Source organism: Orcinus orca, chromosome 11 (assembly GCF_937001465.1).
Source record: "Orcinus orca chromosome 11, mOrcOrc1.1, whole genome shotgun sequence".
Taxonomy (NCBI): domain Eukaryota; kingdom Metazoa; phylum Chordata; class Mammalia; order Artiodactyla; family Delphinidae; genus Orcinus; species Orcinus orca.
The window spans coordinates 22,572,855-22,581,281 of record NC_064569.1 but is presented as its reverse complement, the minus strand read 5'-3'; positions in this window follow the sequence as shown (position 1 = coordinate 22,581,281).

Here is an 8,427-nt window from a genome sequence, read left to right as displayed (position 1 = left end):
CTTAAAGGAGTTTAGATTTATTCTAATTATAATGCAAACCAAGTCAGGACATATCTTACTACCATATTCTTGTTTCGCTAAAAACAAAACCTTCTCTCAGTCAACCCCAATTTGCTTTTATCGAATACATTTGTGAGAGTGACCACTGGTCCAAGGACAGGTGCTGCTTTCTTTTAGGATTCATTTACAAGAGTCCAAACTCTGCTATCAAAAGGGCAATCAGTGGGTATCATGAATCAGTGATTCCAGCATAATGTTAAGAAGAAAAGTGTTGGAGCCTAGATTCAACCCTGCCTTAGGAAAGATTGTGTTACCAAAAATTAAAATCTGTTGAAATCTTTCAGAAGATTAAGAACTTTATGTCTTGTACCAAAGATTATTTCCATATGATATTATTGTTTGAAAAATTATTAGTGTTGGGCATTTTACTTTAATCCATTCAAACCACTGGCTTTCAGAAGGTAATACATATGTCAAAGAAAATATTTCCTCCTTCCCAAATGCCACTCAAAATCCCCTTTCTTTACCTGCTAATGAGGATTAAATGTACAAGGATCAGCTGTATTTGTCTTGTCCTATTTTAGACATCAGGGTTGTGTTCAGTTGCCTTCTAAAGCTTTATTTATTTGTAGAATAAAAGAGTCACATGTGTGGAAATAATAACACTTTTGTCAGAAAGTCAGGCAGCAACACGGAAGCTCCAGGGGTCCATATGCCACTCTCAGGGGAGCATACTTCCTCAGGAGCAGGGAAGAGAGAAGGAGGGGGAGAAAGAAATTTCATGCCCTGCATCAGAGACCCTAAGCCCATAAATAAGCAAATTATTAAATAAGCCACACGGTTCACCCCAGCAGCGTCTCTCAGCTCTGAGATGTCCCTGTCCCCTCCCCCCCCCACTTTCCCTCCCCGACACACACATACACACTCTCCCCTCCCCCTAACTAATGGCTCATTGGCCATAAATAAAGAAAACAAACCATTCTTGTGATCCTGGGGCTCAACCCAGGCAAGACATTTAATGTGAAACTTTGAACACCTTTCTTGGTCACCCCTTCATGTTCTCTGAGAGCTTAGTCCTAGAATCTGATCTAATCTTCTCAGCAAACCTAAAAGTAAGTGCAATTATGATCACTGCTTTCCAGACAGGGAAACTGACATCTAGAATCAGAACCGGCTTCGTGGGTGGGAAGTATGTTCCCTGGCACTTAGAGGGGCCCTGCACTTGGTTTAATGCTCCATTGTTGCCGTCTTGAAACATTTAATAATTTTTTAACGACGGGCCCTACATTTTCATTTTGCACTGGACGCCACAAATTATGTAGTTTATCCGGCCTAGAAAGGTTATGTAACTTTCCTAAGGCCCCTGTATTAGTTTGCTAGGGCTGCCATAATAAGGTTTCTGGGTGCCTTGGGCAGCAGGAATTTACTTTCTCACAATTTTGGAGGCTAGAAGTCTAAGATGAAGGTATTGGCAGGATTGGTTTCTTCTGAAGGCTCTCTTTTTGCGTTGTAGATGGCTGTCTTCTGTGTCTTCACATGGTCTTTGGGATTAGGGCCCACCCTAACGATCTCATTTTAACTTAATTACCTCTTTAAAGATCCTATCCCCAAATTCCCTCACATTCTGAGGTACGGTTAGGACTTTGGCACATGAACTGGGGAGGGAGCACGCGATTCAGCCCATAACGGTCCCATAACAACCAGTAAGTAGAAGAACCACTAAGATTTGTTTCATTCACTCTGCTCTATTTGTCTTCACAAATACCTGTATAAATATTTATACTTGTATAAATATGTAAGAATGGCTCTTCTCATCACCAACAGGAAAAGCGGAGGCACAGAAAGACCAGTGCTTGCTATGGTGAAACAACGTGGCAGCACAGGAACTATATTAGTATAATGATAGCGCTGGGTCCAAACGTCAGCCCTCCTGGCACTGAATCTACTGCTGGGCCCGTACTGCCTTTTACAACCTGCACACACAGACACCACTGCCAGAAAAGACAGTCCCTCTCTACAATTATAGGTTCTTGGACGGTCTGCCTTTGGTAGATTTCAAAATAGCCCAGTTGACTCCGATTCTAGCCAGGGGAAAAAAATAAAAATCATTACTCTTCGGCTCACAAATTATACAAAGGCACCTCTGTGGAGTGCATCCCGCATGCCGGGGTGTAGCCTCTTTATCTCATTCTTTTGCTGGCTCCAAGCTGTAAGCATCCAGCAGTGAGAGGTGAGTTTGTGGAGATAGCCAGGGAGTAAGGTAACCCATTTAAATGATAAAACAGGTTAGCCATTTCCAGTTTGGACATGGATAGTGTTTTAACGTGAACAGCTCTGGAGTCTGGATGGGAGACCTGGGAGAATTATAATACAGAGTGGCAAGGAGGGGAGGCAGCAGATTTCTCCTTTCGAAGAAAAGGGTTCTTGGGTGACCGATGAGCAGGGAAAGCCTTTGTTGTGCTTTGCTTCACAGGTACAATGGGCGGGCGGGGGTGGGTGGTGGTGGCAGATCAGAGACAGAGTATACTCTGGCCTTAGATACGAACATTGGGCAAGTTACTTTACCTCTTCGAACCTCAGTTTCTTCCCTGCAACGTGATGCTTTAAAGTTCCAGTTTATGTCTCAAATTCAGTAACTCTTGTTGGGGTGTGATGAGTGCTGTTTGTACAAATGAGAGCATGACATATAATTTTTTATTAAATTCAGTTTCCCGTTATTAAAATATGAAAAACTTCTTGCATCAGTGGGGAAACCAGACAACATCTTAACCAATTGATGAACTTTATATGCCTCCAGATATGATGCTCTGAGAAGGACGCAACACCACTTAGATAACATTCTGGCCTAAAATGCATAAACTGAATCTAACCATGAGGAAACATCAAACAAACACAAACTGAGGACATGATGTAAAATAATTGGCCTACTCTTAAAAAATGTCAGTGGCATGAAAACAAAGAAAATTGAGAAAGCTGTCCAGATGAACAAATAAGACAAGTAATATCTGATCCTGGACTAGATCCTTCCTGGAAAAGAATTTCTATAAAGGACAGTTGACAAGATAAGAATATGGGTAGTAGATTAAAGTAATGTGTCAATATTAAGTTTCCTAAATTTTGTAACCATACTGTTATAAAAAAAACAGTTCTGAAAGAGAACATTTTTGTTCTTAGGGTATATACATTCAAATATTATAGAGTAAAAAAAAATGATATATGCAGACTTTCAAATGGTTCCGAAAATATATAGAGAAAGAGAAATTAAGAAAGCAAATGGTGGCAGAATGTTAAATACTGGTGATTCTGGGTAAAGGATATATGGGTGTTATGCATTCTAGCAAATTTTCTATAAGTTTGAAATTATTTTAAAATGAAAGCTTTTTAAAAAAGGTAATGCATTCTCATTGCATAAAATTTTCTGAAGAAGAAAAATCACTTGCAATCCCTCTACCCAGAGGTAACTGTTAACCTGTTGTGTATACTGGATTTCTGTTGAAGAAATTCACTGGTGACAGCTGGGCAGGGTAAGTGTTTTCTGTGCTCAGAAGAAAAAGGGAGGGGGGAGGGTGGCAGATCAGGACCAGTAATTGGTTTGTTGGGGCCTGTGATCTGGTCTGGCCAAGTGTTTCCCAAGACGAAGTCCACTGGGAGTTTCTCAGAAAGATTTTTTCCTCTGTTGTTTTCTTCTGTTGCACATTGTATCACGGGAAGATGTTTGAAGTAGCCATCTTGAGATCGTAAGGCGAAAGCCAAGAAAATATAAGATAAGGTGACTCAAAACACTTACATCAATGAGCTTAATTAACCACTCTAGCAGCAGATATTTCATCACATGAGGTAATAAATGTCCTTATTCTTTAAGCCAATATTATTTAGGTATACTATTGCAGACAAAAACCTCCCAACTGTTAAACCTCTACTATTAAATAAGACTATGCAACCATTTGCTTCACTCTTCTATCAATCACCTGTAGCAAAAGCTCTTCCAGGGCTTCCCTGGTGGTGCAGTGGTTGAGAGTCCGCCTGCCGATGCAGGGGACACGGGTTCGTGCCCGGTCTGGGAGGATCCCACATGCCGCGGAGCGGCTGGGCCTGTGAGCCATGGCCGCTGAGCCTGCGCATCCGGAACCTGTGCTCTGCAATGGGAGAGGCCACAACAGTGAGAGGCCCGCGAACCGCAAAAAAAGAAAAAAAAAACTCTTCCGAGTGAAAAGAAGTCATGGGACCAAATCGGAATTTTGGGCGTGTGGCAAATTCCCCAGCCAGAAGCTAAAGGGAACACAGGCAGATTGAGACAGGCAGTGTGGGCTTCATGCCCAGAAAGAAAGAAAAAGGGAGGTCCAGCCCTACTCTCTGGTGCAGAGTGGCCCTGAGTATCGGAAAAAATTATTGGACTTTAGACTTGCTTTGGCTTCCTGAAGGGGATTCAGTGTGGGGAGCAGACAGTGGAGGAAGCAGAAAAGTTTGTAGTCCCTGGAGCAGCTCAGTAACTGTGCCTCACAGACAGGCTGGGTGAAGAGCGGGCCATTGGCCATTCCAAGACTATGTCAACCACCTTTGCATCAGCATGGCTCCTGGAAGTAGCGATCAGTGGTGGAGATGACGCCAGAGAGCGGCAACATGACAGGTGGTACGTGAAAGCTTCAGCACTGGTGGAAGCTGTACTTGACACAACAAATGTTAATTCCTTGATTCATTACTAAACATTTATTGAGCACTTGCTATCTTGTAAGTAATCTACTAGATGCTAAATATACAGGGCTTAACATGGCATTGTTCCTTCCTCTTACAGAGCTTACAATCCAGTTCTGAGGGGCTGTGTGTCGCATGAAAAGGATGCAGGTATTAAAACTTAAATGGTTTCACCCTTCATGAAGTTATGCCAAAATTGAAGCTAATCTCCTAGGTAACTAACAGGCCTCCCTCACACACTCCATCCCCCATTGCAAACTAATTGTCCTGTGGACAATTTCTACCTTTCCCCAGTTCTGCTTGGCCATAGACCCGGGGACCCTTAATTTGAAGATACTGTCTCATTCAGTCCCAAACTAAGATGAGCAGTAGAACCTTAGGCTAAATTTCACCAGCCAATGAATTTAATTTTGCTTCCTTGGGACCCAGTAAGTAGTGGACATCTTACTACATTTGTTCAGTCTGCTCTCTCCTCTCTAGCCTAGCATAGTTACAGGGTCTATATGAATGACTTTAGTCAGCATAACTGGGAAACCCACTTGCCATACATGGAACATGTTTTCCTCTTTTCCTTTTAATCCTTTATTTGGTGCAAGCCTCCCAGAGATCCAGCCCTTCTCCTCCCTCATGATTTCCTACCCCTTTTAAACTTTGACTCTCTCACCCACGATAGAGCTTATTCCTCTTCAGCCTTTCAACATTCAGAGCAAAGTAATCATTCTCAGGAAATTTTTCTTAGTGATTATAATGCTAGTATCCCCACGTTCAAATGGATGTATTTTCTGATATTACACATATAGATAATGTGGTGTCTATGAAGTCCCAGTTTAGCCTCTGCTCTTGTGGAAGTTACATTTCAATGGAAAGAGACAGATAAACAATAAACCTAATAAATGAATAAATTCTATATTATGTTAGAAGTCATGGCAAAAAAATAGAACAGAGAAGAGCAATGGTGAGGGATGGAATGGGGATGGGATGGGAGGACTCATAAGTCTCATTAAGAGGAAGACATTTTAAAAAATTGAGGTATAATTCATAGAGCATAAAATTCACCATTTTAAAGTGTACAATTCAGTGGGTTTTGGTGTATGCACAAGGTTATGCAACCATCACCACTATCAAATTCCAAAATATTTCTTCACTGTAGAAAAGTCCTGTACCCATTAGTAGTCATTGCCCACCCCCAGCCATTCATCTACCTTGTCTCTATGGATTTCCCTATTCCAGACATTTCATATAAATGGAATCATACAGTAGGTGACATTTTGCTTCTGGCTTCTCCCACTTAGCATAATTTTTAAGGGTCATCTATGTTGTAACATGTACCAGTATTTCCTTTGTTTTTGTGGTTGACTAATACTCCATTGTATGCATATACCACGTTTTGTTTATCTGTTCATCAGTTGATGGCTATTTGAGTTGTTTCCACTTTTTAGCTGTTCTCAAATGCTGCTATGAACATTCATATACAGGTTTTTGTGTGGACGTATGTTTTCAATTCTTTTGGATATAACCCAGAAGTGAAATTACTAGGTCATACGGTAACTCTATGTTAACTTTGGGGGGAACCATTTTCCTAAGTGGCTGTATCATTTTACATTACCATCAGTAATATGTCAGGGTTCCAATTTCTCCACATCCTTACCAAAAACTTATTATCTGTCTTTTTGATTATAGCCAAGAAGATGACATTTGAGCTAAGATTTGAAGGCACTGTAGGAGTTAGCCATTTGGATATTCAGGGGAAGAGACTGCCAGGCAGAGGGGCCAACCAGGGCAAAACCCTGGAGGTGAGTGTGCCTGATGTGCTCCGGGAATAGCAAGATGGGCAGTGAAACTGGAGTGGTGTGATCAAGTGGGCAAGGAGAGAAGGGTGAGGTGAGGGAGCTAATGGAAGGCCAAACACAGGTCATTGGAGGGCATCATAAGGACTTGGGCTTTTACTCTGAAAGAAATGGGAAGCCATTGAGGGTTTTGGAGCAGAGGGCTGATGTGATTTGACCGACATTATAACCATATCACTCTGACTGCTGAATTACATGTGGGCAAGGGTAGAATCAGGGAGACTCCAGGAGACAGTTGGTGGATGTTTGCAATAATGATGACTTGCAGGGTAGTTGGTATCAGGGAGGTGGTGAGAAGTGGTTGAATTCTGCATATGTTTTAAGATTTTCTGCCAGACTGTGAGCAAAACGTGAAAAAGAAAGGAGTCAAAATTTGTGGTTTTTTCATTTCTACTTCAGGATATCAGGAAGTATATTCAAATTCATGTCTTCCCTATTAGATCAGACTCCAAATTCTTAATTAGGTAATCTCACATGTTTAAAAATATTGTCTATGTCTATGATAATAGTAATTAATAATAATAACACCCTACAACCTAATAAACATCAGGGGCTTCCCTGGTGGCGCAATGGCTAAGAATCTGCCTGTCAATGCAGGGGACACAGGTTCGAGCCCTGATCCGGGAAGATCCCACATGCCGTGGAGCAACTAAGACCGTGCGCCACAACTGCTGAGCCTGTGTTCTAGAGTCCGCAAGCCACAACTACTGAGCCCACATGCCACAACTACTGAAGCCTGTGCTACTAGAGCCCGTGCTCCACAACAAGAGAAGCCACCGCAATGAGAAGCCCGCGCAGTGCAACGAAGAGTAGCCCCCGCTCGCCGCAACTAGAGAAAGCCCCCATGCAGCAACGAAGACCCAAAGCAGCCAAAAAAAAAAAAAAAAACAACTCAGGTCCTTTAATCCAACTATCTCATGAGGCAGATATTATTTTCCTCAATTTATACATGTGTAAACAAAGATGTGGTTAATAACTGACAGCTTCCCTAATTTTTGTCCCCCTTTTTAGGACCAACCAGAGAAAGTCAAACATGCACCCCTAGCCATTATAGGATGCCCTGCTTCTGGTCAGCCCACCTGCATCTTCCTCAGGCCAACAGCCTTCAGTTAGGGCGAGGGTCCCCAACCCCCGGGCCACAGACCAGTACCAGTCCATGTCCTGTTAGGAACCAGGGCACATAGCAGGAGGTGAGTGGCGGCCTAGCGAGCGAAGCTTCATCTGTATTTACAGCCACTCCCCATCGCTCGCATTACCACCTATCTCCACCGCCTGTCAGATCAGCTGCGGCATTAGATTCTCAAGGGGAAGAACCCTACTGTGAACTGCGCGTGCGAGGGATCTAGGTTACACCCTCCTTATGAGAATCTAAAGCCTGATGATCTGAGGAGCAGCTGAGGCGGTGATGCTAGCGCTGGGGAGTGGCTGCAAATACAGATTATCATTAGCAGAGAGGTCTGACTGCACAGAGACCACAATAAATCAATTGCTTGCAGACTCATATCAAAACCGTATCAGTGAGGGGCAAGTGAAAACAAGCTCAGGGCTCCCACTGATTCTGCATGATGGTGAGTTGTATAATTATTTCATTATATGTTACAATGTAATAATAATAGAAATAAAGTGCACAATAAATGTAATGCGCTTGAATCATCCCGAAACCATCCCCCACCTGCCGGTCCATGGAAAAATTGTCTTCCATGAAACCGGTCCCTGGTGCCAAAAAGGTTGGGGACCGCTGAGTTAGGGGACACCTGAAGCCTTCCTCTTTTTCCAATATAAAGCTTTCCCACTCCTCTGCCTTCCTGAGTCTCTGTTGAAACACACGTGTTGGCAGTTGACTCCCTTGCTTTCTTTAGGAAGCTCTGAATAAATAGCCTTTGTTTGC